At 39.1% G+C, this 22428-nt stretch overlaps 1 protein-coding gene across 3 annotated transcripts in view; it reads right to left on the reverse strand.

Annotated features, from left to right (window-relative positions):
• LOC128511096 (golgin subfamily A member 6-like protein 4) overlaps positions 1 to 22428 on the reverse strand; it is a 235883-nt gene that overhangs the window by 37036 nt on the left and 176419 nt on the right. For 2 of the 3 annotated variants that reach the window (XM_053483748.1, XM_053483750.1), the window contains exon 2: positions 20463 to 20643. The gene's annotated coding sequence lies outside the window, so the exon portion shown is untranslated. The remainder of the gene's footprint in view (positions 1 to 20462; positions 20644 to 22428) is intronic. The other variant, XM_053483749.1, reaches the window with a different exon arrangement.

Here is a 22428-nt window from a genome sequence, read left to right on the forward strand (position 1 = left end):
ATGTAGAGAGGAAATATATGTGGGTATCTTATTCGCGGGTTTATTTATACAGCTATTGAATTCAGAGATGCGAATATCAAACTAACTTTACAAACCGGTGTTATGCGCTAAAATGCCCCCTGCCACGGATTTTTTATATATTTATATATTTTTCCCCCATACAACATTCTTTTATATTGCTTATTTTATAATTAATTTCGTTTGTTATAATTTGTAAACCATAAACATATGAATTTATTAGGGATGCACCGAAATTTCGGCCGCCGAAAATTTTCGGCCGAAATAGCATTATCGGTTTCGGCCGAAACGTAAGAAAGCGCCGAAAATAAAAGCCGAAATTGTCGCCACGCCTCTCCCATCCTCCCGTCTCGTTCGCGCTGTCATTACGCATCAAACACGGAGTATGTCGGCGGTTTGGAAGCACTTGGAAGCAAGTTTTGTTATTGTTAAACAGCCTTATTACTGTTATTTATTTTCAATAAAAGTTTGATTGCTTAATTAATTTGTAGTTTTTTTAATACAAACAAAAAGAAAATATTTTAAACATGTTTTTTAATGAAGCCATTTTCGGTTTCGGTATCGGTTTTCGGCCAAGTGCATCCAAAAATTTCGGTTTCGTTTTCGGCCCAGAATTTTCATTTCGGTGCATCCCTAGAATTTATGTTCTAATATATTATTTGAAAGAGATTATGTAGGGAGGCAATCTATGGCAGGGGGGGGGGGGGCATTTTAGAGCATAACACCGAGTCTGTAGCGTACTGTACAGATGTGGCCATTAAGACTGCGCGTGTTTTCCCGCGGGATGCCTCAATTTAGCGCGCGGCGCGCCGCAACTTGCCGTAAGCAACATTTGGGAATTTAAATAAATGTGTTGTGCTTCACTGAATATCCGCCAGATGGCGCATGGAAAGACTTTATTTAAACGCCGGACCAAGTACTGTACAACGAAGAATTGTGTATAATTACTTAGTCTAAAACAATATTGTTCCCAATCACTGAAGCAAACATGAATTTTATTTTGCTTTACAACAGATCTTTCATGATAAATGTGTGTATATGTGCTTCATATTTTTTTCATAATGATGAAATGAGATGCCCAAATTCGTGCTTTAAAATTCTTAATAAGTTTCTTATATATTTTTTGTAATGTTTTAACACGGACAAAACAGTAAAAGACATGGCAATGTTTCGGTTTACATGGTGTTGAAATTAATTTAATTTCCTGATAGTAGGCTATCTGATAGTCTTAACTATGCGAATGTCCTGATTCGTTAATATGCCAACATATCTTATTTAAAACGTAAAAAATGTGTCGACATCATCAGAAGACATGAATGAACTATATATATTATATTATTAAGTAAATATTATTTTATGACCACGAGCTTCTTCGGGCATTTTATAATAAGCATCATATTTGCTGTTTGTGTCCAGCATTTAATAATTATTTTATACATTATTTAACTACGGCTGGAAATAATAGCTGGAATGTGATGTAATTGTGAATTCATGACTGAAATAAAGCAGTTTGTCTTTTGTAAAGTACTTTCACTTTACAAAAGGCAGCGTTTTTATAAAGCGTTTTTTAAAGGCAGCGTTTTTATCAAAAGGTTGATAAACGTGTGTTGTACAGTATATACACTGCGACAGCGCGCGCAGTTACTCACTTCTCACCTTTCATGTAGGTCTGCTCGGACTAATTCGTTTTAAACCCCTCAAAAATGCGTGTGTATACAGCCCCAAACCTCCATCAGTTATTAACAATAGCATCTATTTAGAAAAAATGCCCCAGTGATTTCGGAGCTTCAGGAAATCTCCCGGCGCTCTGCTCAAAACACCGGGCCAACTCATGTCGGAAAAAATTTATAAACGGTTTCTAAACGTAGGCTATTGTTGTTTTTTTTTACTTATAGTATTTGTTAATTTAATTTAAATGAGGTTTGGGCTCAGGACTTCGATTCGGCATCGTGATTCTCCTCTTTAATTTACTCCATAGTTTTAATCAGCGCTCAGCCGCATGCATAAAGTTTTCCAGAGCGCACCGGCAGAAGTAGACTAATGATTATGAACGCGTCGGGAAAACAGCAAGCAGACTGACTCTGACCATTTAAAAAAACGTTTGCGTTCATTTTCTGACGCGCTCAAGTTCACCAAAAACAATACAGAGCAGCGCAGCTTATTTGCTTTCAAACATTTATAAAATCACGTTTATTCGTTATTGTAGGTGCGCTTAAATAAAAGTTGAGTCTTATAAAGGCATGTAGTCTTATGTAGTTTTATTATATAGTTTTTGCACATTAATCAAACATTAGTCCTCATCTGTTACATTTTTGAGGACAATAGTTTTTTTTCAGCCTGTCACGGCGTGCACCCAAATCAATATCGCTCCTCGCTCACTAGTTAGGCCGCCTCCCCTTCGGGGTTTGTTGGTTTACAGTGGATTTTACTACGCGGTGAGTGAGACGCGCGCACACAACGCGGAAGTGCGGCATGCAAACGAGGCAAATGGAACGCGGCCCAGAGACTTCAAAGAAGAGCCAGCGCGAGCGAACGGAGGCAGGAGCTGCTGTCCGCGGATGGCCTTCGTACTCGTATTTTATAGCGCAGGGTGCAAACCAGAGATCATTGGCATGGATTAGCTATGTCCAGCTCTGTACCAGCATGTCATGTGGGCATTATAAGACTAAAAAGTGGCAGCTGGCACGCCTAAAAATAGACGCAGGTTAATTTTTTTATAGTCTAAATTAAAATCCTTCTCTTTAGTGCCTCCTATTCCTATTAATCCTATTGTTCTTTTAGTGTCACTGCGTGTGCTTACAATGCCAGACAACATTTAAATGCAAATTATTCACTCTCCCCAAGTGTGAATCAGCTGTTCTCACCTACAGTCATGTGAAAAAATTAGGACACCCTTTGAAAGCATGTGGTTTTTTGTAACATTTTTAATAAATGGTTATTTCATCTCCGTTTCAACAATACAGAGAGATTAAAGTAATCCAACTAAACAAAGAAAACTGAAGAAAAGTCTTTTCAAGATCTTCTGTAAATGTCATTCTACAAAAATGCCTATTCTAACTGAGGAAAAAGATAGGACACCCTTGCCCCTAATAGCGAGTGTTACCTCCTTTGGCTGAAATAACTGCAGTGAGACGGTTCTTGTAGCCATCTACCAGTCTTCGACATCGGTCTGAGGAAATTTTACCCCACTCCTCAATGCAGAACTTTTTCAGCTGTGAGATGTTTGAGGGGTTTCTTGCGCGTACAGCCCTTTTCAAGTCACCCCACAGCATCTCAATGGGATTCAAATCTGGACTTTGACTTGGCCATTCCAGGACTCTCCATTTCTTCTTTTTCAGCCAATCTTTGGTTGATTTACTAGTATGTTTTGGGTCATTGTCATGTTGCATGGTCCAGTTCCGCTTCAGCTTTAATTTTCTAACTGATGGTCTCACATGTTCTTCAAGCACCTTCTGATACACAGTAGAATTCATCGTGGATTCTATGATGGTGAGCTGACCAGGTCCTGCTGCAGCAAAGCAGCCCCAAACCATGACACTTCCACCTCCATGCTTCACAGTTGGTATGAGGTTCTTTTCTTGGAATGCTGTGTTTGGTTTACGCCAAACATGTCCTCTGCTGTTGTGTCCAAATAATTCAATTTTGGACTCATCTGTCCAAAGAACATTATTCCAGAAGTCCTGGTCTTTGTCAACTTTATCTCTGGCAAATGTCAGTCTGGCCTCGATGTTTCTCTTGGAAAGCAAAGGTTTCCTCCTTGCACACCTCCCATGCAAGTTAAACTTGTACAGTCTCTTTCTGATTGTAGAGGCATGTACTTCTACATCAACAGTAGTCAGAGCCTGCTGTAGTTCTCGAGATGCCACTTTAGGGTTTTTGGAGACCTCTTTTAGCATCTTGCGGTCTGCTCTTGGGGTGAACTTGCTGGGGCGACCAGTCCTGGGCATGTTGGCAGTTGTTTTGAAAGCCCTCCACTTGTAGACTATCTTCCGGACAGTGGAATGGCTGATTTCAAAATCTTTTGAGATCTTTTTAAATCCCTTCCCAGACTCATAGGCTGCTACAATCTTTTTTCTGAAGTCCTCTGACAGCTCTTTTGTTCTCACCATGGTGCTCACTCTCACTTCAACAGTCAGGAGCACACCAAACTAAATGTCTGAGGTTTAAATAGGGCAAGCCTCATTCAACATGCAGAGTAACGATCTACTAATTATGTGCACCTGGTGTGATATACCTGTGTGAGATCTGAGCCAATTTAAGAGGGAATACATGTGAGGGTGTCCTATCTTTTTCCTCAGTTAGAATAGGCATTTTTGTAGAATGACATTTACAGAAGATCTTGAAAAGACTTTTCTTCAGTTTTCTTTGTTTAGTTGGATTACTTTAATCTCTCTGTATTGTTGAAACGGAGATGAAATAACCATTTATTAAAAATGTTACAAAAAACCACATGCTTTCAAAGGGTGTCCTAATTTTTTCACATGACTGTATACATATTAACCTATACGTTCTCACCTGAAGTGTTTAGGTGAAATTCCACCTATACAAGTGTGACAAATATGAAAAGAAAAATAATAGGAGGGGGCAAATACTTTTTCATGGCACTTCACATGTAGTCAGATTGTTCCACTGGACTGAAACTGTGGCAGGTGGAGTTATAGCACTTTTCAAATCACACTAACTATACACTGATATGAATAACTTTGAATGATGAATGCTACGTTAATATGATCTCGGGCTTGCTCCACATTATAAAAGCAAAGCGCGGAGATGGAGATCAGGGAAGTACGTGATGTGGTGGAAAATAGGCAGTGGCGGTTCTACACTGAATTGCTCCGCGGGCGAGACTCCCTCCCGCCCCCCCGTCAGCGCCACTTCTACCCAACCAAACCCCCTGTCTGAAGTCTGCTCGGTCTTGTTAATTTGTTTTAAAACCCCCAATTCTGCGAATTCCCCAGCAGCGAAACCGGTTTGATGACTTCACACCTGTTGTAAAGGTGAGATGGGGGATTACAGTAACTGTGGGTGCGCTTCACCTCGGAGCGCGCTGTCGCGTTGTATTCAATGAATAGACTAAAACAAAATCATGTTTGCTTCAGCATTGGAAACAATATTGTATTAGGCTAACTTTATTAAAGATTATACACTTTTGTATTCTTTGTCCACACACGTGGGCATCTTTAAATTTTTAGATATTGATCCTTTCTCGATGCAGCGAATTTTCTGAGCAAATTAATAATAATTTCCATGAATGAAAAGCAGGAAGAAGAAAAGGTTACGCGAAAATAAGAAAAAGCTTTAGAGGTAAATGCTGTGAAATGCTTCAAATGAACAGATTCTGCCTATAACAGGCCAGAGACAGTGAGGCTGGACCCAGCAGCGCACCACATCCCACATCATAATACATGCTGATGATGACCAACACGTCTCCCCTGATCTACCAGAGCCAAGTAAAAAGAATGGCAATCAAACAGAATAAAATTAGTAGCAGCATTAACTTGTGCTAGTTATTATGATGGTGGTCAATATTAATTGAAATAATGTTTCTCAGCATTATTTCGTGTTAATATTGACTACCCTAATAATTAAAATAAGTAACTAGTTTACTAGCGTGAGCTACTGCTGCTACTGATTTTATTTCAGCTTACCTGTTCAGTTTTATTGCCATTCCTTTTAAAATATTGTCTTTATAGATTTATATGTTGTTTGTCTTGATGTTCTTTCTTTTCGTTTCTTTGACCCAATATATGTTCAGTGATACTTCAAATAACATGTTTAAATAGCACTGATTTCTGTATTGTGTTATATTTTTATACTAGTAACTGGTGTTAAAAATGTATCCCTACATTAATGAGCCAATGTATTATGGTGTGGGCTGCTGTGGGCCAGGAAGTCCAGGGCCACTTTTTGGTCCCAGTCCGCCCCTGTAATAACGAATGGAGAAAGCGCAGTCGAAGCCCGGGGATTCTGCGTTCCGCGCAGTGTTGCCAACTATTTTCAAAGGAAAGTAGCTAAAGTCTGCTCGAAAAGTCGCCGAATGTCGCTAGATGACGTCATGCGTATATTTGCATGTTGATGACGTAATTACGTCGTATTTGCATTTTGCGTGTTTTCCCTAATCCTTCCTCATGTGTCCAATATAATTATGAACTTAAGCTTTGTAACAGTGAGTAATATAAGTGCATCGGAAGAAAAAATAAATAAATAAGAAAAAAAATGAAAAAAAAGAAAATGGTCAAATTAAATAGTTTTATTTCAAGCAAAGGAGAAGCAGGTAAGTGATAGGTCCGTTGCAACACCGTTTGCACATGTGCAGCTCATTCACATCCATGTTAGCTGCTGTGCAGTCACGGGAATATGCTGCTCCTTTCAGCCGGAGCTAGCGCTCACTGATCAGAGCAGACACAGGGAGATGAGTAACTGTACCGGGAAAGCAAGACCTCGTGCTTACAGGACAGTATTGGCGACATTTGGAAACTTGTCCAAAAGTTGTTGGATTTTTGAAAAAAAGTCGTCAAGGGAATCCGACAAGTCGCTAAGTTGGCAACACTGAATGCAGCAATTTATTTTAGACAAAGAACATTTTTTAATATGCATCGGAACAGGATATTTTTAATTTACATCCCTTACAAGCCAGGGCGGGGTCACTTAACGGCGGATTCGCGCATGGGCAATTCATTTGCAGTTGAGACTCGTAGGAGTGAGCATCTCCTGCTGTAACTGCAGCTGGGGGGGGGGGACTCCTGCGAGAGGACAGGCCTGTCTGTGAGTGCTTTGGGACAGGGGAGGGGCCGGCGGCGGCAGCTGCTGTGGCAAGTTGAGAAGAGTCAGTACAGACACATCAGAGTCTCCAAAAGTCTCCAGTAACACAAGAAAAAGTCGCCAGATTTGTCGCTAGTCGTTTTTTAAAAAAATTGTCGCTAGAGGGATTTGCGTTTTGGTGTGGCGTTGCTTAAATAATATCTGTATAATATCCGTATATCCTATAAAATCGTCCAGACCCTGGTTCGAATCCCGCTCTGGGTGAAAATGTAATAAATGTGAATCCTTTGTTTTACACTTTTTGCTTATGATAATCATTAAATTACAGCAACTGTGAGGTGAGTGCTAATGTGTTTCATAGCTTAAGAAAAAAAATTCTCAATTGCAAACATGCATTTAGTACTGAAGAATAACTTGATAATGTAATGGCTATATCGTGGTATTTTAGCGAATAGCACCGGAATTTTGAGCACTGGCTGGGAATCGAACCCGGGTCTCCCGCATGGCGGGCGAATCACCTACAGTACTTCTGTGTTTAAAGCGCATAAATATAGGCTAACTATCTTTGTAGTCCTTTTGCACACGCGCGGGTGTGTTACAATAATAATAATAATAATAATAAATTTGGAGAACTACTACTAATAATAATAATTCTGAATGAAAATGATGAATAAATACATAACAGTTTAAGCTTGACACGTTTATGAGCTCTGTCGCTTGCCGTCAATGAGAGAGACATAACATTTTTAGAGACATAAGAGACATAACATTTTTCGGCTTCAGTAGACACACAATACTTTAGACTGAAACACGACTGCCCCCTACAGGTATTGAAGGGCATTTTCACAGCTTGCCGCGCGCACTCGCGGCAAGTCGTGGGATCCCTTTTCCGAAAACGTGCGTTTTTAAAGGCCAGATCTGTATGTAGTGAGCATAATAACGTCAATGGATACATTTGTTACATGGACCACAAAAAAGCAGGTGATTCAGCATTATCAGCCTAATCAATCAAAAAGCCTATGATGAAGCCTATGTTGCGCTTAAATTCATGGTGCTAATTCATTTGGTGTTATTTGATCTTATTGGTTTAGAAATTGATATTTCAATAAATAGTACACTTGGCTATTTTCGTTATCATTTTGTTGACAAGTGGGGCTTGAAAATTCGCCCACCCCCTTAAGTGGGGAATGACAGAAAATGTTTGAGAACCACTGATCTAATCTGACTGAGCTGGAGCTGTTTGGCAAAGAAGAATGGGCAAGGATTTCAGTCTCTAGATGTGCAAAGCTGGTAGAGACATACCCTAAAAGACTGGCAGCTGTAATTGCAGGAAAAGGTGGTTCTACAAAGTATTGACTCAGGGGGCTGAATAAATACGCACACCCCACTTTGCAGTTATTCATTTGTAAAAAATGTTTGGAATCATGCATGATTTTCGTTCCACTTCTCACATGTACACCACTTTGTATTGGTCTTTCACGTAAAATTCCAATATAATTGATTCATGTTTGTGGCTGTAATGTGACAAATTGTGGAAAAGTTCAAGGGGGCCGAATACTTTTGCATGCCACTGTAAATCTCTCATATCGACGCACGCATTCATCTGACTTTAGATCAAAACTCGGCAAAGTGAAAGAGCGCGCACACGCGCCATGGGTTCACGCTAACATTTTACATTTACTAAAAGGCTTATTCACAATCACATTTCAGCCAATCACACACATGCATTGTGCTATATTGTTGTTTGTAATCGGAGTATTTTATAAATGAAATGTACTGTAACTGCTGTAGGTACACACTTTCACTTTGCACTTTTCTTCTCCCCTTTGATCAACACGCTGCCGATGTTACCCGACACGAGCAGCTTTGTTTCAGTCATAATATTCACCCATCATAAAGAGGGGCGACATTTGCAAAGCAAACAAAATGTACAGTAGTTGATCAATTGGAATGGTTATTACCGTCGCGCTCACCGCCGCGTAAAAACGTCAGCGGCCAAAATAAATCAGTTGCATTTCAAAGTAATTCGTAAAATGGCCGCCAGGTGGCGCAAAGTGACATTTTCGCTCGTTGCCGTAAATACAACAGTGACCGTTATACAGCGTATCTCTGTATCGGTTTATTGTTATTTAAGTTCTGGATTATTTCAGGTACTTTAAACACATTGTTGGGTTGCTCATGTTGGCTCATATGAGATGTAGTTTACAAATGAACACCTGGTTGGGTTATTTTGACCCAACAACTGGTTTATTCATTATTCTTTCCTTTCTCCAAATATCAGCCTGCAGAATGTTTGAAATATTACTGTTTATTGTGTTACAGGTGTAGTTTTTAGAGTTGTTTAGGCAGGAATGCGTGTGTATACAGCTCAAAACCTCCATCAGTTATTAAAGATAGCGGCTATTTAGAAAACATGCCCAGTGATTTCAGAGCTTCAGGAAATCTCCCGGCGCTCTGCGCATAACACCGGGCCAACTCATGTCGGAAAGAATTAATAAACGGTTTCTAAACATGGGCTATTGTTTTTTTACTTATAATATTTGTTAATTTAATTTAAATCAGGTTTGGGCTCAGGACTTCGACTCGGCATCGTGATTCTCCTCTTTAATTTACTCCATAGTTTTAATCAGCGCTCAGCCGCATGCATGACGTTTTCCAGAGCGCACCGGCAGAAGTAGACTAATGATTATGAACACGTCGGGAAAACAGCAAGCAGACTGACTCTGACCATTTAAAAAAACGTTTGCGTTCATTTTCTGACGCGCTCAAGTTCACCAAAAACAATACAGAGCAGCGCAGCTTACAACACTTACAAAATCACAACGTTTTTCCGTTATTGTGAGTGCGCTTAAATAAAAGTTGAGTCTTATAAAGGCATGTAGTCTTATATAGATTTATTATATAGTTTTTGCACATTAATCTGACACAGTTTTTTCAGCCTGTCACGGCGTGCGCCCAAATCAATATCGCTCCTCGCTCACTAGTTAGGCGGCCTCCCCTTCAGACATGCGAAGCAGCGGGACCGCAGAATTACACATGACTGGTGAGCTATCGTTGCTATCGTTGCCCGGGCTTGCACCCCGCGCTATAAAATACTCGGGGTTTGTTGGGCTACAGTGGATTTTACTACGCGCTGTGTATGCAGCGCGCGTGCAACAACGCGGAAGTGCGGCATGCAAGCAGGGCAAATAGAACGCGCCCCGGGACTTCAAAGGAGCGAGAGGTGGGAGGGGCCGGTCCGGCCATCCGCGGAGAGCAGAGTCAGCGCGAGCAGACGGATGGCCATTGCACTCACACCGCGTAGTAAAATCCACTGTAACCCAACAAACCCCAATCATCACCAGCCGTGCCTTATTCCGTCATGTCATGTGGGCATTATAAGCTTTGTATTGAAAACTTCTAACTAAAAAGTGGCAGCTGGCACGCCTAAAAATAGACGCAGGTTATTTTTTTAATAGTCTAAATAAAAACCCTCCGATTTAATTTCCTATAGTCTAACCAGCGCTCAACCGCACGCATAGTTTTCCCGAGCGCGAGGAATTTTTTTGTGCTAAATAATGTTTATGCAGTATAAGAATTCCTATTAATCCTGGGTTGTTCTTTTAGTGTCACTATAGTGCTTTACAATGCCAGACAACATTCAAATACAAATGATTCACCCTCCCCAGGTGTGAATCGGCTGTTCTCACCTATACATTCAGAGGAACTGAAATGCACTTCTCCCCACTTTAAAAACCACTTGAATCTGAGGCTGACTTTCAGTGATTTCAATTTGTGTAATTTTAATCTCCTGGATTCTAGATTCTAAAGTTGACATTGTTACCTTTTTTAATCATAGGAATGGAAGAACTTGTTATTTTCCTTATGATAGCATAAATTGCATTGTTTTTAATCAGTCTATACACAATAATATTCTTTTTTTTTTTTTTAAACGGGTATGGGGGCTATCTTGGTTCAATAATCTCCGTGCCTGGTTTAGGTTTAGTATTCAGTGCGCATCTGTTATATTACAACTATCATAACACTCAAATACCTTTTATTGGGGGTTAAGTGACTGATGTGCCTAACATTTTTCAGCTGAGCCTTTGTTTCACTGAAAACGACCGCGACACCCTCTCTCTCTCACAAACACACACAGAGCCGACCAAATCATTAGCACCTCCCTCCCCCAGCACAGACATTAACTTTCTATCCGTTTACTTACACCTGAACTGAGTTGTTTGAGTAACATGGGTCGAACCTGTTACAAATCATAACAGCTGCATTTCATTCTTATAATAACGCAAAAACACAAGCGGGGCTGAAAGACCGACATCTGCTGACGCAGTAGAACGTCCTAACACTGTTTTAATTTTATGGTCATTTATTTCAGTTAATAAATCTACTATAAATTTAAAGAACACAAGAAATAAGATGACAAAAATCCATACACGCTTTTTTTCTAATTACAAGTGATAAAATCAAAAGGCTCACTGTGTTAACATTTATTGTGCTTAAATTTGATCCTAATAAGATTTGATTTAATTTGAATTTTAGAACAGTGGCAGCTGGAACACCTTAAATAGATGCAGGATTATTTTTTTATAATCTAAATAAAAATGCTTTTTTAAACGTGGGCTATTGTTATTTACATGCAATATTTGTTAATTTAATTTAAATGGGGTTTGGTCTCCGGAATGTTGAGCATCAGGATCCTCTTCTTTACTTTCCTACGTAGAATCAGCGCTTAATCGCACGCATTAAGTTTTGTAAATTCGTTTAATGTTTAATAGTAAATAATGACCCCCGTTGCGCTGTACCACCGCTCGGAAAACCTTATGAAATACAAGTTTAGGACAATTATTATGATCTGCCACGGCGTGCGCGTGTAATGGGTGTACGCCCAAATCTACTATAACTACTCCCTCACTCCGTAGGCTCCCTGAATAGGCAGCAAATGGACGGAGCCGCCTATTTGTGCCGGCTGGCGATAATTAACGTTAATATGATCTCGGGCTTGCTCCGCATTATAAAAGCAAGGCGCGGAGGTTTGTCTGAGGTCTGGGAAGTACGTGATGCAATGGAGAATATATATAAAAAAAAAAGCATGTCAGTGGGGAGATGTGACGCGGCCCAGGCGCTTTAAACAAGGACACTAGAATTCCGCCCTTTGATCTCCGCGCTGAGGACAGCGCGAGCGGCATCTTTACTCCCGCACCGTGCCCGCCCTCGCAGCCCCGCTGCCGAAGAGGAAAAGTGTGGTTAGGTTTTTGCGTCAGCGAGAACTCGCGCCGGCCATCGACAGCGGGAGAAGCGCCGTCACGAGGGAGCGTGCAGGAGCGCTGCCTCCGCGTGCTCAGTTCTGCCACTCCGTGCACCAACACTTAGCATCAGCTGTGTGCCCGCATGCCAGTGTGGCACAGCCCCCGGAACTGCACATGCACAACCGTTATCCCATTCTTTCCATTCTCCCTCCTTCAACACTTTTATTCCCCATTTTACCTAAATAAATGACCCTTTTCCAGTAAGACCTCGCCTCGTGTCCGTGCTTTATGGTACCGCCCGTGCAACATGGGTCGAATCCTTTACAGATCATAACAGTCTACTGCATTTCATTCTTATAATAACGCAAAAACACAAGCGGGGCTGAATGACCAACATCAGCTAACGCAGTAGAACGTCCTGACAATGTTATAATTTTTATGGTCATTTATTTTAGTTAATAAATCTACTATAAATTTAAAGAACACAAGATATAAGACGACACAAAACCCTACGTCTTTTCTAATTACACGTGATAAAATTTAAAGGCTCACTGTGTTAACATTTATTTGGTTTAAATTTGATCCTAATAAGATTTAATTTAATTTAAATTCTACATTTGTATCGTCATTTTAGTTCTGTGATTATAAATTTGTTTAACTACAATGTTTTACTTGATTTTATCCGCTACTACGTGCTGTTCTAAAACTCTGTGTCTCATTAATCCAGCAGAGAATGAACTAAGGCATGAGGCGTCAGTCTGTAGTTATATAGCGCCACTCAATGGTAAAAGCCAGCAAACGCACAAAGCCAAACGGTACCGCCGAGCGCGGCGACGGTAGGACCTACATTCCGATTGATTAACCACTGTAAAATCAGTACCCCAGAAAAACAACAGAGCACAAATATATACTATATGCTGAATAAACACTGCATTTTTTTTAAAGTGAAAGCAGGCGCGAGGTAAGCAGCTTTATTTCAGCCATTCGTGGTCAAATAATTATTCAGTGCTGGACCCAAACAGCAAAAAAGCATGATTATTATTATTCTGATTATTATTATCATACTTTTTGCTGTTTGAGTTAAATGATCATTTAAAACTGAAGCGCTCCGTGTGGATTCATGCCACAAGTTATTTTCAAATACAAAGATTATTATGTTGTGCTCGGACCACTGAGCTTCTGCAGATTTTAAAATTGACATTGTTACCGTTTTTTAATCGCTGGAATGGAAAAGATGAAAAGTTTCTTTATCATAACATGCCCTGTATTGTTTTTAATCGCTTGATACACAACCCATGACTTTTTAAATGCTATTTTACAAATGGAAAATACAAATGAACTTATTTTATTTGGTTTATGTTTTTTTATATATATTCTCTGAATGTATCGGTGACAACAGCTAATTTCCACCCTGTGAATTATTTGCATTTGAATGTTGTCTGACATTGTAAAGCACACACAGTAACACTAAAAGAGCAAAAACCTACAATTAATAGGAATAAGAGGCCCTGATTATACTGCATAAATATTATTTAGTACAAAAAAATTCCTCCACGCTCTGGAAAACATTATGTGTGTCTGAGCACTGATTAGACTATGTAGGAAATTAAAGAGGAGGAAGTAAACAACAATAGCCCACATTTAGAAAAGCATTTTTATTTAGACTATAAAAAAGTATCCTGCATCTATTTTAGGCATGCCAGCTGCCCCTTTTTTTTATTTAGAAGTTTTCAATACAAATCTTATAATCACCACATGACATCAAAAATTCCCCTTGTTAATATTTCAACCTTTTATTTTAACTGTTATTAAACTATTTACTTTACTATTTTAAGCATTACCATTTCATTTACTTCAAAATAAATTTAAGGACAAGAACAATCATTTAAAAAATATTTTTGATTAAATGTGGGCTGAAAAAAAACTGTCGTCCTCAAAAATTTAACAGATCAGGACTCATGTCCATCAATCCGATATACAGTATGCTGGTCAAGGTGACACGGCTTTGTGTAGTAACATCAAAGATAACAAAAATAAAAATAACTTTAAAATAAACATCAACTGCCTTCACCAAAGAGTCTGGAACGCAGAGTATAGGATGCGTCCCACAGCCGAGATATATTATACCATAAGCATATTATACCAAAGAATACCAGTTATACCCAAAATAAAATACCTCCGCTGTTTTAACAATTACAGAGACATCACGGCCAGCGGTAGTTTTCAGAAATTCTTTCCGAAGTGAGGCTGCATTGGGCGGGGTACATGAGGCATGTACATGGGCATTGTCTGGAGCTCAAATCTCAGAAATCGTTGGGGCAATATTTTAAATAGACTTTAATAGCCGATTGAGGTTTTGGGTTGTACACACATGCATTCTCAACTAAACAACTCTTAAAACTACACTTTACGGTAATATTTTGAACATTTTGCAGGCCGTTTGGAGAAAACAGAGAATAAATAATAAACCAGTTGTTGGGTCGGAATAACCAAGTGTTTAGAAAAACAACCCAGCATTTTTAGAGTGTATTTTTTGAGTCATTCTAATGTTCTATTCTGAAAGTCTATTTTTCCAGTTATTTCTATATTTAAAGTTTAATGTTTTTAAATCTAACATTTTTTTTTATAATTTCAATAAACTTATACAAACAGAGGCTATATAACAGTTCATTCTTTGTACAAATAAAATTGTTAGCTAATAAACTTTATCATCTGTCTAAACAACATTTAACCAATTTTTTTTAAAACTCATTATTGTACAGTAAATGTCAATAGCTCTGGTTCTGTTGTATAAAGTACTCAGATGTGGAAATTACCATCACTAGTATTTCTTTGATACAACACATGACTTTATGACTTAAGCTGAAAACTGCTTCGAAGGAAAATCTCCCTTTGCACCACCTGGTCATTTCACAAATTACTTTGAATTGCAATTGATTTATTTTTGCCGTTACCGTCTTGCCGCGACAGAGAGCATGACAGTAACAGACATTCCCCTTGAGTACCTTCAGTATGTGAATAATTAATCTATTTTCAGTTTTTTGAAGTAAATTGCTGTAAAAACACACATACACTTTCTCTAAACCTTGTTTCCAAATTACAATAATAAACGCTTATTCTTAAACATAAACATTTGCTTTTTTATATAAAAAAAAAAATACTGTCTAGGCAGATTTTTACTTTATTAGACTTTTATGAATTGTTGTCAAAGACGCACACACACACACAAGCTGGCAAAATCAAGGAGGAGAAAGAGTCATGCAGGAAAAAAACTGGAACAAGGGCTGAAACAGACCAACATGAGCGAGGAGTGGAGGGGCATGAATAGTATCACTGGCTAGACAGGCAGCCAGGCTATTGAGGAGAATGTGGAAAGTGCAAACAATAAGACCCCTGTGTCTCCTATATCTGTCCAGGGTGAGATAGTGGACATGGTCTCAGAATACAAATATCTGGGAGTTCATCTTTATAACAAACTCGACTGGTCACTCAACACAACGGCACTCTACAAGAAAGGACAAACCCGGTTGTACTTTCTGTGAAGGCTCAGGTCTTTTAACGTATGTAACACCATTCTACAGATGTTTTATGAAACCGTTGTGGCAATTGCCATTTTTTATGCTGTGGTTTCTTGGAGCTGTAACATTAAACTGTCAGACAGGAACAGACTGGACAAGGCAATAAAAAAGGCTGGATCTGTGCTAGGCATGGAGCTCGACTCTGTGGATGTAGTAGTGAAGAGGAGGATTCTGTCCAAAGTACACTCCATCTTGGACAATCCTTCTCACCCACTACAAAGTGTTGTCACTGACCAGAGGAGCAAATTCAGCCAGAGACTGATTACCATTAAGTGTTCCACAGAGTGCCACAGGAGATCTTTTCTCCCAACGGCCATAAAATCATACAACTCTTCTCTGTAACGTACACTATGTGGATATTCACTGACAGTAACAGTAACACAATAAGACAATATTACATGCCCATATAGGGTTGGGGTAATACACTATTACATATATCTATTAGATTACTGTATTAATTGTGCAATATTTATCAGTGCTCTTTGGTCATATTTAGTGTGCAATATGGTATTCAAAAGTTTAGTGTACAATATGGTACTTACTGCTTTTGGACTCTATTTTATTCTATCTAATTTTTTTTTTTTATTACTTTTTCCTTTTTACTGAATAACAACCGTGAGCAACTGCAACCAAGAATAATCAATTTGCCTCTGGGATTAATAAAGTTCTTTTAACCTTGAAACCTGAATCTCACACACACACAGATTAAACCTCATTTACCCAATAAACTTTAAGTTATAACAAAAAGTTACAACGTTTTTGCAGAAGTCTCCATGCTTCATAGATTCGTAAAGTGTCTTCTGGTTACGCATGTTGGGCACAAACCGCGCATATTTATGGTTGTTTCTATAACCAGATAACATAAAACATATAATATTTATCTTATATACAAATATGTAAGTAATAATCAAAACAAGCCACGTTTCCATGGTATTAGTAACGCCCATATTACTGCATAACAGGCCATTGTTGCACAACAAGTAACTCTTCGGTGTGGCCACGCACACGTGCACACCCCCCCCCCCCCCCACTTCTTGTGTCGCGTAATGGAAGAAATAGGATGGCACATGGTTTTATGGTGTTTCAGTTGATTTTATGATTATAAAACAATACAAATATGAGTATTTTTATGATTTAAATAATTGTATTTGCTTCCTCTGTCGACACACACCACAATTACACCCATATATGGAGTTGTTCTCTTTAAAACTCACTAATTGGCGCGTTTCCAGCACGCATCCGTGCCGTTGAGTTCTGATTAGTATACTGTTACATTTGTAGTCTATCTGCAGATTGTTATGGTGCAATTCTGGCCAAAGATTTATGGAACTCCAAAGCATTCAAAATTTTATAAATAAAAAGGACATGATGAAATAAATAACTATGAATAAATTAGACACAGATATGTAATATGAGAATGATATTGTGAAATAATGGAACACATTTTGAAAAAAAGCTGATTATTTTGAAATATATTGCTCTCTGCTATATAAATTTACTTATTATTATGAAATAATATTTCATGGTCATTATTTTTCCCAATAACAGATTATTGCAGAGGCATTTTATTTAATTCCAGCTGTTTTTTTTATTCCAGTTTTTATTCCAAAATGTCATTTTTTCAAAGTCTGTCTTTATTTCAAAATCCTGTTTTTACCGATGGCCTATTTATTTTATAATCTGACTTTTCAGCAGAATTACTTTGTCTGTCAATCAAGAGTGATAGGGCTGAGCCAGCTGTGTGATTGGTTGCTCCTTTATTCAGACGTAAGTATTAACACACGAAGTATCGATTTAGGTCTAATGGTGCAATACGTATTCTATGCAGTAGGTGGCAGTACATTGTCTACTGGTAAATTATCCCTCTCTATCTGATCTGCTAAAATGAGCAAAACTGACTGAAGTTCACACCAGTCCACCATCTTCCGTGACTTTTGACCAAGCACCAGGGATGGACTGGGACCAAAAAGTGGCCCTGGACTTCCTGGCCCACAGCAGCACCACATCCCACATCATAATACATAATACTCTCATTAATGTGGAGATTTATTTTTTAACATAATTTACTAGTATAAAAATATAACGCAATACAAAAATAAATGCTTTTTAAGCATATTATTTGAAGTATCACTGAACATATATAGTATATTGGGTCATATTTGTAAAACAAAGGAAAGAACATCATGGTTCAACATATAAATCTGTAAAAACAATATCTTTTAGGGACCATCTTGATGCAGTCAGTGTAAGATACACCACTTATCGGTGTGAGCTGTAAGTGCAGCAGGTTAGTGATGATGAACCAGTGCCTGCTGATGATGACCAACACCTCTTCCCTGATCTACCAGAGTGAAAATGATGCCAATCAAACTGAACAGGTCATCTGGAATAAAATCAGGAGCAGCATCAGCTCATGCTAGTAATTATTATTGTAGTCATTATTAATTCAAAATAATATTTTCTCAGCCTTATTTTGAATTCATATTGTCTACAATATTAATTAAAATGAGTAACTAGTTTACTAACCTGAGCTAATGCTGCCTCTGATTTTATTCCAGTTTATCTGTTCAGTTGTTTTTTTACTTGGCTTGGGTACAGAAGGGGAGGGGTGTTGGGTACAGAAGGGGAGAAAAAGAGCTCAGAGCCAACAATAGCGTTCAGCACAAAACCTTTATCAGCCTTTTTCAGCGTCACAAAATTATAATATAAAACATACAGTAAAAGTAAAGAAAAGGGTAGAACAATAGAGCGTTTCGGGGGGGGGGGGCAGCACAGCTGACCTCCTGCTCTGTTCTCTCCTCCTCAGCGGACACGCGCAGCACGTCTTAAAGGGCAATAAACATACATACTGTGATATACAACATAGTGGTGGCCGTTACAAAACACATGCTCTTTATTGGCGGTGCCCGTACGATTAACGCACACATCTATCTGTGTAAAAAAAGAGATGCAATATAGTTTTCGTCATTTTTTTAATAAATTTACGTAGTGATTGGGCCGGCCACATTGACCAGCGGCCCACCAGGAAAACGTGTGGGGCTCCAGACGACCAGTTATTGCTAGCTGTAGCGGCGGTCCGCATAGCAGGTATCCAGGGATACTAATCAATGTTAAAGGATCAGCCAATAGGCGCTCAGGTCTAACCCACTGGCGCTGATTGACAGATCGACTTATTCTGCTGAAAAAGTCGCATTATAAAATAAATAGGCCATTGTGAAAAACGGGATTTTGAAATAAAAACTGACATTTTGAAATATAAACAGCTGGAATTAAATAAAATGCCTCTGCAATAATCTGTTATTGGAAAAAATAATGACCATGAAATATTATTTCATTTTGAAGTGAATTTAAATTTGAAATTGAATTTTCAAAATGTGTTCCATTATTTCACAATATCATTCTCATATTACATATCTGTGTCTTTTTATTTATAGAGTTATTTATTTTCATTATGTCCTATTTATTTATTTAATTTTGAACACCTTGGAGTTCCATAGAGATTAAGCCTTAAATTAAACATTTAATTGTTTGATTTTCTGAGCGAATGGTGTTCAGAGTTCACATGTGTGCTAACAGGTGCCCGTTCAAAAATGAGCCAGTAGGTACAGTAACGGCTAACAGGCTTCCAGGTTCTGTCCTGTGGGTATGGAAAAGCGAGACTTCTGCTTTTTTCTGTCAGTGTACATCACGTCCTCTATGCACAATGGTGAGAATGTCACGGCCCAAATATGCAAAGAAAAGCTCAGTGTCTCCATCTAGCAACCAAACCTTTTTAGGCAGTTATTCAAATTTTATGTCACATACACAGTCATACACAGTACGAAATGTAGTGAAATGCTTATACGACTGCCAGTGACCCTAAAAGAGAATTAAAGTTTACAATAAGAAATAAATATGAATAAAAGAAATACGATAGAAAATTTAAATAAAAAAAATTAAATTGAAAAATTTAATTAAACTAGGAAAAATAGAACTAAAAATAAAAATAGAAATATGATGTACATAAAAATAGAAATATACTGTACTGAGAAATATACTGTACAAATTTAAGTATAGTGTACTGGGTGTGCAAATATGCATAGAACAAAGTGTCTTTGTGCAAAGGTTATTAAAGTGTCTTTGTGCAAAGGTTATTAAAGTGTCTTTGTGCACTGGTCCAGGATGTAAACGTAGACATGTAGTGTAGTTGTGAAGGTAGGTGTGCAAAGTTATTAAAGTTACTTGAATGCAGACAGTATAATTTTTTAAACGATTGTATTTGGTGTATCTTAGGGGCCCGTTCACATGTAGCATCTTTTGTGTGCTCACTTTGTGTTATTCTAAATAGAGAAGTGTACAACAGAGAGCGACAGCATCACTACGATCGTGCATTGTCTGTGCAGAATGAAAATCAGTCGAATTAAAAGTTCTCTCTTGTAGTGAAAAATTTCTTCTAAAACACCTATAAACTTTTTAATGTTAAAAGTTGGAGATGTTTATGTTCACAAGCAACAATGTGCGGAACAAACAGTACCATTACTTTTTCATTGACTTACATATCTTGAATCTTTCTGACACTTGAATGTATGTTCCTTTAAAGTTGGAATTGCTGGTTTAAGCATTTGATTGCAGTATAAACGCACCGCGGTGAAGTCATTTTGATATTTAGACATTAGACAAACATTTGGAAACGATATCTTAGGGACAACAACTTTCTGTGAAAATGAAGTGTCACTTGTTACTTAAGAGGATATGTGTCCCAATTATTGCAATTTCCTTCTTAAATATACGTATGCCATATGTCCATTACATAAAGCTTTCATTAATTTATTGTTAACTAGAGGTTAACCACGGCTACTCACGTGCATCCTATTGTCATTACCTGTAAATAGAATGTAACTTGCTGTCGCTTTTCACGCTGCTCCAATGTTTCAACAGCCCTTACTTCTGCCTGTCGTATGTGCTGTCGCTGTAGATGCTCTACAGTCTAATCCAGGGTTTCAGTAGCTATGAGTTTAGCAAAACGTACTCAGTTTCACCACTGTTACAATGCCTGTGACACGCTAACAGAATGACATAAAGGTTAATGACTACTGTTACATCAAAGTATGACATAAAATATGACACCTAAAATTATGCCACCTACTGTTACATTTAATGAGGAACGCTCCTGTGACATACACATATATATTTTTTTTATGTCTTCTGGCGGTGCTCAATGTCGACACATTTTAACGAAGATGCGTTGGCATATATTGAATGTCAGATGACCGTTGCAGGATCAGGACATTTGCATAGTTAACACTAACAGATAACCTACTATCAGGAAATTAACTTAATTTTAAGACCATTTAAACCGAGGCATTGCCATGTCTTTCATTGTTATGTACATTTACATTTAGGCATTTGGCTTGACGCTCTTATCCAGAGCGACTTACATTTTTATCTCATTACACATCTGAGCAGTTGAGGGTTAAGGGCCGCGCTCAAGGGCCCAACAGGGACAACCTGGTGGTTGTGGGGTTTAACCCTGGGATCTTCCGAACCGTAGTCCAATGCCTTAACCACTGAGCTACCCCTGGCCTTGTTAAGACATTATAAAGAATAATAAGAAACTTGCTCTGAATTTTAAACCACGATTTTGCACATCTCATTTCATCATTATGAAGATAATATGAAGCACATCCACACATTTATCATGAAAGATCTTTTGTAGAACTAAATAAAAATATAGTTGCAAGCAACAATGACGGGCTCAAGCCCCTTGTGCCATCGCCACCCTGGGGGCACAGCACAACCTGTGTGTTATTTTTGATGTGTGGTATTTATTTACCTGTGTGGTATTTAAGATGGCGTCGGTGAGGTCGGCTGCCGTCACGACTGCTCCAACCACCTTTTCTTTTTTTTTTTTCTTTTTTTAAGTTAGTTTTCAGCATTTTTAAATCGACAAAACTACCACCATTGAGTACATTAGTTATGATAGAGACACTCTTGTTTCTATTGGTATACAATGTACTCACAGTTCGACGTTCTTAACTCCGGATCCGAGCTGGCCGAGTGAGATCCTGAGGGAAAACAAAGGACGCGACGCGAAGCGGCGGCCTCGAGGGAAACGAGCCGGCGTCAGGAACAGGCTGAGAGCCCGTGCACACCGCACACCTCTGCCTAGCATCCTGCTCGCCAACGTCCAGTCACTGGAGAACAAGCTCGATGACCTCAGGGCCAGGGTAAAGTTCCAGAGAGACATTCGGGACTGCAATCTCCTCTGCTTCACCGAGACATGGCTGAACCCAGCGGTGCCGGACCACGCCATCCAGCCGGCCGAGTTCTTCTCGGTTCACCGCATGGACAGGACACGGGACTCGGGGAAGTCAAGGGGAGGCGGCGTGTGTTTAATGGTGAACAACAGCTGGTGCAACAGCGCGAGCGTTGTTCCTCTCGCACGCTCCTGCACACCAAATCTGGAACTACTGTCCATCATGTGTCGTCCTTTTTATCTACCTCGGGAGTTCACATCGGTCATAATCAGCGCTGTTTATATTCCACCACAAGCGGACACGGACACTGCCTTATGCGAGCTGCATGAGGCACTCACACAGCACCAGACACAGCACCGGGACGCTGCTTATTGTGGCGGGGGACTTTAACAGTGCCAACCTCAAACGCGCAGCACCGAACTTTTATCAGCATATCACCTGCCCCACCAGGGGCGAAAGGACACTGGACCACTGCTACACTACAGTCAAGGACTGTCGCGAGAGCGCGAGAATCAAAGCGTGGAATTCCAGTGTCCTGTTTAAATTGCCCCTCTCGCATGCCACTCTGCCCTGCTCCACCGCATCACGTAC

This window comes from Clarias gariepinus, chromosome 23 (genome assembly GCF_024256425.1).
Source record: "Clarias gariepinus isolate MV-2021 ecotype Netherlands chromosome 23, CGAR_prim_01v2, whole genome shotgun sequence".
Lineage (NCBI taxonomy): Eukaryota > Metazoa > Chordata > Actinopteri > Siluriformes > Clariidae > Clarias > Clarias gariepinus.